The sequence below is a fragment of the Emys orbicularis genome, chromosome 10 (genome assembly GCF_028017835.1).
Source record: "Emys orbicularis isolate rEmyOrb1 chromosome 10, rEmyOrb1.hap1, whole genome shotgun sequence".
Lineage (NCBI taxonomy): Eukaryota > Metazoa > Chordata > Testudines > Emydidae > Emys > Emys orbicularis.
In genome coordinates, this window is record NC_088692.1 from 79,736,544 (window position 1) to 79,746,591 (window position 10,048).

Below are 10,048 nucleotides of genomic sequence, written 5' to 3' on the forward strand. Positions count from 1 at the left end.
GCCAATCTGGCAAAACAGCTGGTTTGCTGAAACCCACATCTCGAGAATATAAATATACATAAATGAATTTACCCTTTACAGTCTCGCATATGGCAGGATGCTAATAATGGCTTCTGAGGCTGCTATGCAGTTCAATCAATAGTTTGATTTCTTGCCCTAGAGCTTCCACCCACACAAACCCCAAACCAGACCAAACAAACAAACCAACCAACCACTGCAGACAGGGAAAGAGGGGAAGCGCAGGGTATGGTAACTGGATTTCTGGGAAACTTTGACAGGGGCCTTTACTGTCAGGCACAATCCTGGTACTGCTCTTGAATCAAGCCTTCTCTGTGTCTTTGCACTCTGGGCTGTTTTAATTAAATTAATTAATTAATTTTAATCTTGGCCACAGAGCATTAGGTTTGACGAAGGGCAAAAGCGACTGAATGTCATTTTAACGGAGGGAGGTTGATTTCCATTTGAGACAGACTACCTCATTTTTACCTTTTAGCTCCTGGAAGAGTAAAAAGTGAGAGGTCAAACCTGCATCACCATGACAACCCCTGCAGCGATGTGTTTTGAGTGGATGAAGGGAGGTGATAATGGAAATGAAGTTTCTTCCCTTGCGCATGGAATCTGTTGGGGTGGATGTTTTTTTCCTGTCCTGCCGGGCGTGGCCCTGCAGTTACAGTGGGCTGAGACACAAGTCTTCCTTCTAATTTAAAGCACTGAAACATTCAGTTTGTTTCTTTGAGATCAGCCCTTGATGTAGGACTGCAAGAGTATGTGGCAAAAAGAAAGGCATACAGCGTGTTTATGTGAAACAGTATGGTATAGAACAGTGGTTCTCAAACTAGGGCCGCTGCTTGTTCAGGGAAAGCCCCTGGTGGGCCGGGCGGGTTTGTTTACCCGCCACCTCCGCAGGTTCGGCAGATCGTGGCTCCCACTGGCGGAAGGGCGGCCAGTACGTCTCTTAGCCCGTACAGCTTCCTGCAGCCCCCATTGGCCTGGAACGGTGAACCGCATTCTGCCATATATTTCATGTTACAGCAGTCTCGGATGATGACCCAGCACATGTTGTTCGTTTTAAGAATAGTTTCACTACAAATCTGACAATATGCAAAGAAGATACCAATGTGAAATTTCTAAAGATAGTTACAGCACTTGACCCAAGATTTAAGAATCTGAAGAGCCTTCGAAAATCTGAGAGGGATGAGTGTGGCGCATGCTTTCAGAAGTCTGAAAAGAGCAACACTTTGATGTGGAAACTACAGAACCCAAACCACCAAAAAAGAAAATCAACCTTCTGCTGGTGGCATATGACTCAGATGATGAAAATGAACATGTGTTGGTCCGCTCTGCGTTGGCAGAGCACAGCCCGTCGTCTGCATGGATGCATGTCCTCCGGAATGGTGGTTGAAGCATCAAGGGACATATGAATCTTTAGCGCATCTGTCATGTAAATATCTTGCGACGCTGACTACAACAGTGCCATGCAAACACCTGTTCTCACTTTCAGATGACATTGTAAACAAGAAACAGGCAGCATTATCTTCTGCAAATGTAAACAAACTTGTTTGTCTGAGTGATTGGCTGAACAAGAAATAGGACTGATTGGACTTGTGGGCTCTAAAGTTTTACATTGTTTAATTTTTGAATGCAGGTTTTTTTTGTACATAATTCTACATTTGTAAGTTCAACTTTCATGATAAAGAGATTGCACTACAGTACTTATATTAGGTGAACTGAAAAATACTATTTCTTTTGTTTATTTCAGTGTAAATATTTGTAATAAAAATAAATATAAAGTGAGCACTGTAGATTTTGTATTTTGTGTTGTAACTGAAATCAACATATTTGAAAATGTAGAAAACATCCAAAAATATTTAAATAAATGGTATTTGATTATTATTTAACAGTGCGATTAATCATGATTAATTTTTTTAATCATGCAATTAATCACGATTCATTTTTTAAATTAATTGACAGCCCTTGTAATTTCAGTAGAAGATATCTTTTGTTTAAGACTGTGGAACTCATTGCTACAGGATTTTATAGAGCCAAGAATTTAGTGAGATTTGTAAAGAAATTGGACATTAATATGGATAACAAGAATAGCCAGAGTTATAATAGTTAATGCTTATGAAAGTTTTTGAATGTCTATAATAAATCATGCTTCATTATTTAAACCAGCATCTAATTATTAAGGATTTGGATCAGATCTTCATGGAGGGGGATGGGGAGATCATCCCACACCTGCCTGGTATTTCTTGCACCTTCATCTGATGCTGGCCACAGTCAGAGCCTGGGTTAGATGGACAATGGGTCTGATCCAGTATGGTAATTCCAGTCGTCTTGAAAATCTCTACCAATTGTGTTTACACCATTCCCTTTGAGACAACAACCAGATCTGCACATCTGCTGGGCAAGAGAGCAGTGCTAGACCACTGGGATCAATCTGCTAGTAAATCAAAGCAGACCTGAGTGATATTGATGTAGTGTAGCAATGATAATTTCACTCCTCATGCTGGTTGAAAAAGGGAAGCCAATTCAGACACTCATATGCACGAGGGCCAGAATGCATCCCTGTGGGACACCATGAAGAACACAATAAGATCAGCTACAAGGAAAAAGTGAGTTATCAACTACATAAAATATATACTTGGCAAAAAATGGACTAGATAATTTCTGGAAAGGTCCTGGATTATAATATGTGCTGCAGGCCCTGTAAAGATTTATGGGTCATTGGAGTTCCTTGTACTTTAATCAACCAGTCTTAAAAAAAGTGTTAAATGTTATGTCCCTACATGAAAGGGAATTGAACAATATTCATTTAAACAAGATCCTAGATCTACTGTAGAAGACATACAACTCAAATGTAGTCTGCCTCAGCCTGAAGATGGGCCACAGCCATGAAGTTTGGTCCAAATTCTGGCGTGTTTGAGTTCAATTGAGTTTAGGAGCCATATCTGAACTTTAGGAAAATTTATGGAGCGGGCTAGGGTTAGCTGGGTTCCAGCCCAGAACCACATCTATTCTATATCTTCTCTGTGAAATAAATCATCATGAATGTTTTATTCATATGAATTGTGTTTTATGAATTAACTATTTTTGTTTAATTGTTCTGACTAGTTTACCAGTCACTTTGGCTCTGACAAGAAGTTTCCAGGGAGACCAAAGTCAACTTAAACCTTGGCTCTTTCCTTTGATGGAAACTCATGATGTCTTTAGTTTGCTAGAACTAGTTTTGTAAGAAGACTTTTATCTCCTTGAAGACCACCTGCTGGAAGCTGAATTGCAATGCATGAAAAGAAAAGCTCCTGTACAGAAGCAAGCCTTTGATGTGTTTATAACTTTGGGATTCCAGGAAAGTGATTAAAACAAAGAAACACGCATAGTTGGGTTTCTATCTGGTTTACATGGCTGGCATTCCATGTGGAGTCTATGCAGATGCTTAAGTTTCAGTTACTTTGCAAGAAGGTTTTCTTACAATAGTCAGAACATTTAATTGAAACAATATTAATAAGCTAGAAAAGTCCTGAGGATTCACCTAAGGGGGGTATGACCTGGAAGTTCAGTACAGCAACATCCAGTTCTGAGTGGACTAAAACAACAGGCAACCTGGGCTTCCCTAGCATGTCTTTTTTTCATGAAAGATGCTGGCACAACAAGCTGTAATATTACTGTCCATAGGTTAAAGGGCAAATGTATCACTTGAGTAGATTAGAAGCTTATCCAGGAGAGAATGAGTAGCTATTTCCTTCAGGGAAGGGAGATGACAGTGTATGGAGTAGCATATAGACAGCACAGCCCTTGTACAGTAATTACAATAAAGATTAAATAAAAATAGTACACTAATTTCATATGGAAGTGCCCTTTAATTATGTATCAACAGAACAATGAGCAGCTTCAATAAGATCCATGAAAGTTATCACTGGGGAATGTTCATGAGAAAAAAGAAATAAACAAGAAACAAATACTCTTTTTGTACAGAAAACATGTTATATGAAATACTTTAAAAAGCTGTTCCCAATTAATTTACCCAGGGTTAATTAATAACTAATTCATAGCTTAGCTTTATATGGTGACTATCAGTTTTAAAGGATCCACAATTTCTTTACAAATATATTTTAATACAATTTAATTCAATGGCAAAACATTTGTGGATATCAATGGAAGCAGGAATGGACACTATATACTGTGCAATATATGCCGTGGGGATCACAAACCCATCACTGAAATGCAGTAGCTTCTGGGGTGGAGCAAAGCACCCATCCCATAACATGAATACTAGATGTGCTTTCTTGGAGAAATGACGAATTTATTTTCCAATCAAACACATAATGAATGCATATGTCAATATGGTCTTAATTTAGACTTCAAGAAGTGATGTGAAATGTGGGCTTTTGTTTTGCCTTTCAAGCAGCAACCACAGCCCTTGTCTTGCTGGTGCAGAATTGCAGAATAGATTTTTGATTATTTTGCTATCTTCCTATGTGCTTTGACAGTGCCTAGCCCATTGTTGGCACTGCAAGTGAACAAACAAATAATGATAATAGTAATTAACCCTTTCATGGAATCCTGGATGTCACAGGGGGAAAAAAAACACAGCATTGTATTTAAGAGCAGGTAAGCTTACTAACACTCATGGTTTTTTCCTTTAGCCTGGATATCCAACAAAGCATGTGCCATCTGCCAAGATTCACTTCAAACACACTTCAACTGTTGCCTGCAACACTACTTGATTCAGCATCTACAGAACAATTCTTTTCACTGTGGAGAAAAAAATAAGGAAGTTCCCTATAAACTGAGCAGGTAAGGATTCTTGCAAAAAGGAAACAAAATAGCAATATGTTAATCTACTTTGTGTTTGTCGGGCTTGATTCTTCCTTGCACCTAGGGTCATCATTTGCATTCACATGAAGCAAGGGTAAAGTGGATGTGAATTGCCACTATTCTGATGTTTAGCTCATTAGAATATTTGATGCATATTTTGCAAACTTTCTAACTTGCGAACAGTTTTCAGCTATGCAAAATTCAAGAAATGGGTTAGTTGTAGCTGGACAAAATTAACCTGTTGTTTTCTTATACTTAAATGGTAAGCTCTTTGGGGCAGAGACCATCTTTTGTTCTGCATTTGTGCAGCACCTAGCCCAGTGATGACTGGGGCTCTTAGGCACTACCACAATGTAAAATGTAAATCAACTATCAATGGGGGTTGGTTTTTGCTCCCTGCTTAGATGAGTGAGGAAGCACTTCTGGGGGAGCTAATCTGAAAATCAGAATGCATGTGACTTTGAAATTCACTCTCTGAATATTCATAGTGGATAGAGCATTGGAGTGGAACTCGGGAGACCTGGTTTTATTCCCACCTCTGCCACTGGCCTGCTGGATGACCTTGGGCAAGTCACTTAATCTCTCTTTGCCTCAGTTGCCCCATCTGTAAAATGACAACAATGATACTGACCCTTCTTTGTAAAGTGCTTTGAGAGCTACTTATGAGCTAAGAATTATTATTAAATTTCCATCTCTCAAATGTCCACAGAAAGCAAATACCAATGGGGGTGTGATCAGGAATGAAGTTGTCACTTCAAAAAAATGAAGTACATTTTTGTTGAAAACTCTTGGTACTATTAGCCCAGATCTGCCTTCTACCCACAAATCCCAAGGGACATTGAGAAGGCTGCTAAAAATGCCTGATACCAAGTACTCTGCCTACCACTTACAATTCTCCGAAAAGTGCAAGTTCAATAGGAGACATCTGAATACCTGTCAGTTAGAACATAGGAGGCAGTTTTGATTCCTTTGAGTTGAAAGAAAAAAAAAACTTCATCGAAGATGGTCATTTGGTCCATAATGCACTGTGCTCTGAGCGGAACCCAAACATTGCACGTAACCAAAGATCCAGTATGAATTTATTATAACATCTGATACCAACATAACTAGCTACCCTACATACTTCTAAACTCATAACTAAAATCTTCCAGGAAGTGATCATCAGTTCAGGGACAAATAATTCTGTGCTGGATACTGTCCATTTCCATACTCTCAAAAGCCCCAGTGAGAAGCACATCTGCTGACGGGTGATATATAACTCGATGGTCAGTTACCATTCTTTTTTTTTTTAATGTGTATGATGTTCTTATTCCCTCTTGCTGACCTTTTTTTTGTTATAACCCCTTTGCCTTTCCATTCTCCGCTCAGTCCCATTAGCAGGATGTTGTGCAATATGGTGCTTGTCATCTGTTTCAAAGACACAGTGATGTGATACAGGTATGCCAGATGGATAAACCTAGTGTGACTAATTATTGTGTATTTGCCTTTAATTATTATCATTTATTACCAGAGAAAAGACAATAGAGGTTCCCAGACTCAGAAGGGAATGTCGGCAGAAGGGGATTTTTTTTTTTTTCTAAAACACCAGTGCACATGGGGGAAAAAAAGTTTTTCTTTGTTGGAGGAAAAACTAAAGAACAAAAAGAACAATTGACCACCATGATCCATCCATGGAAAATTTTATCCAGTCATTCCCTATGCACTTGGAATAAAATATCTCACAGGTAATAAAATATTTTCTTGCTAATTGTGAGCAAGGATTGTCCCTTGTACTGCAAGTAATGAGTCAAAGGTACCACCTTATTCTTCCTTCCGTACTGTGTTGGGGAAGGCGTGGAGCCATTGGTTCCACCTTTTTGTTGCACAGGCCCGCATAGCGGAACTGATAGAGGGAATAATCAGTACTGGTATGGCACATTGCTTTGACTGTATCTTAGACCATTTGTGATTGACTGTTCATGGTGCCTGATTGGTCACCTAAGTCACATATACAAACAGGTCCTGAACAACTGGTCTGCAGAAATATTTCTGTGTAAAGTCATAAAATTCAAAGTCTGGATGCTTTACAAACAGGAGGAAGGCCTACATTTATTGCTATTTTTTCTGATTAGTTCAACCAGATTGCTGACCTAGAGATTGTCTACAATGGCACCATGTTCCAATCTACAGGGTTGTGAATTGTAGCATGCTCTAAAATGTTGCACTCACATTGCCCTGTGTGGACCCTGCTGGTGAGGACTAAGGTGTACCAAGTTGGCATTGAAGTAGTCCTGATACTTTTTAGTTAGCACCTGCAAGGTCTACATAGGGCAGTAAAAGCACAATACACCTACAGTTCATACCCCCATAGACCAAACTGCTGCTCCATGTAAGCAAGCCCTTACTTTGTTTTGGACAGAAATTATTTTCCCTCAAAGTTTGATAAAATTAAGACTGTCATTTTCTTGGCTGGGTGCTGTAATGGAGGACTTAACAGGTTGTATTTTGGGCCTGGTGACCTGACATTCTCCCTTTAACTCATTTGAATATGGTTTGATTGGGGTTTGGAGGAACACTTAATATTCTGTATTTTTTATTGATTGTTGAATTCTAATTCCAAACCAATTTACTGTCATTAATACATATTCAGGGAAAACTGCCCCTTATAACCAAAGATTATTGAATTAAGTCAGCAGATTGAGTATTGAATATGCAGTGTCAATCTAATTAAATAACTTTTGGTTGCAAGAGCCTCTATTGGTCCTTAAGAAGATTTAAAGCTAATCTTACTTGGAGATGTTTCAGTCCAATTATTTTTCAAGAATTTCTTGGATTTCTTTTTCTTATTAACATAACTGTTCAATTCTTAACATTTTTTTGTGCATAGCAAGTAAAGGGGAAATCAGTTCAAAACCTTCCTTAAGTAAAAATAAATGCACCCATAATCCAATTTAGATAGAATTTCATCTTTGCTTTTCTGACCAGTTCTGTACTGTTATCTCCACATCGCACAGATAAACCGAAGTAAGTTTTCCATTCTTTTCCCATTGGGAGACAATTGTACTTAGTGGGAATGATGCAATGTTTAGCAGAAGAGCAATGCACTCTTCCAACAGTGCCTGGCTAAGCAGAAGGAGAGGAGTATGATTTCTCCCTGGACTTCTACTTTTGTTTCTCCATTATTTACAGATGTAAGTCAATCCTCCCACGCCCCATGCTGGGTTGTTCTCTTCCCTCCAGGCTGGAGAGCTTCCTCTCATTCTCCTGCCCCTCCTGCTCACACTATATAGCTCCCTTCTATAGGCCATCCCCGAAAGCATTCTGATTGGCTAGGAGAGATGGACTCAGGTGTCCTTCATAGACCTCTGACCAGACCCAAAGCTGTAGCTGCTCTGCCTTTCATGAATGGTCTTCTCAGTGTCCATTTACAGTGCACTCAGTTGCTGTAGCAATAGATGCCATGTGCATGCTTTAACGTGCAATTCTACTCTGGATAGTGACTATGTAACAATGGCTTCCTCCTACTCAGCAGATACTCTGTGTATGTTCAACCATATTTGCTAACTTCAGTGACCAAAGCAAACTCCTAGGGCTGTTGACACCTCCCATCTCTTCAGAACCAATACAGCTAAGAAATAGCAACTGGGTTCTTATTCCTTCTTGCGCATCATGAATAGAATTATTAGCAAAGGTGTAATTGCTTGGGATCTAGCAAAGTCATAGAAGACAACAGACTTGCAGAGGTGTCTATATGGATATAATTTGAAGAAACTGGGGTTACACAGGTGCTAGTTAACCATGCCAGAAATCTCCTCCAGTAATACATGGAACTCCATTCAGTAAGTCACTGAACAGCTTTCTCGTAACAAAACTAAAATATATGAGAATCATACAGAGCAAAAGCCAGCCTCTGGGAATAACTAGCCCCCACTCTTCTCATACTATCCCCTTCTTCCTTATCACTCATTTCCTCACCAAGGTATCATGTCCTCCCTACTTCACAACAAGCTTGTCTTCCATCTTCAGTGTCCTCTGAGGCTAGTTTTCCCTTCTATGTCCCCAGAGCCTGTTGATGTTCCTTGCTTGCTGAAATGGCCCTGTATTAATGCAGCTTCAGGTGGGTAGGCTGTGGATGGAAAATAAATGGGTGCTGGAGTTCTGGGGGACAGTCATGGTGCTGTAAGCAGGGAAATGGGCAATGGAGAAGATATTCAACCACAGAGTAGGAGTAAAGGTATTTTCTTTTGCTCCTACAAGCTTTGCCTCCCACTCCCACCCCTGAAACAACACTCCTAATGAACCTCCTTTACTCTTTTAATTCAGACTGAGCTACAAAAAATGCCCATAATATCATTTTTGTCTAGGTTTAGTTCCAGGTCCTTGTAGGTCTTTGGGGTAGTTTTAAAATGTCTTCTGGTTTACAGATGTACATTTCAGAACTAGCAGCATTTAAACTGTTTCCTTTGCTTCAGGGCTTTAAAACTATAAGAAATAACACTGGTCCCCCAAGCTGTAGTTTAAATGACGAAGAGGCTACTTCTTCCAAGGACTGCAGGTGCTGTGTCCTGGATTTCACATTTGTTGCAAACTCCAGAAAAAAAGAGGGGGGGGGGAGGCGGGGAGACCCTTTGGGGGAAAATATTCTAGAAAAGATGGAGGGAAGACGTCAGAGAAAAAGGACAGATCCGAAACTGAGAGCAGCCACAGACTTTCCAGACTGCTTTGCAGTGTGAATACCACTGACATTCCACCACTGCCCTCTGACACAACACTGCATTCAACATGGGGTTTCTTTTGCCTGTATTAATCAGCTGAAGTGTTTGCTCTTAGACAACATATTGTATCATATGTCAGAGTCCATCCTTCAGGGGCCAGATTTCCAAAAGAGCTCAGGTCCCATTGGCCTCAGCCCAAAACGAATATCCTAAGAAAATTCTTCTCCTCTGTGACTACCTGGGCAAGCCTAACTGTGTGAGGGATTTGATTAATCCATTTTTAATAAATCAACAAAGTACTACTGCTGAGTTTTATACAGCTAGACTGGCCTAGTCACATCCAACTGAGCAGAGGTCCTGATGGTTTAATAGGTTTAGTACAGAGCTCTATGCAAAGAGCTGCACAAAAGAGGCTGTTTGCAGTGCAGAACACATGTTTTATTCGTCCTATAAAACCCAAGAACTATGCTATATAATTTGGGTGCCATCTACTGTCACCTTGTTTATTAACTATTTACAGATCTTCAGACATAGAG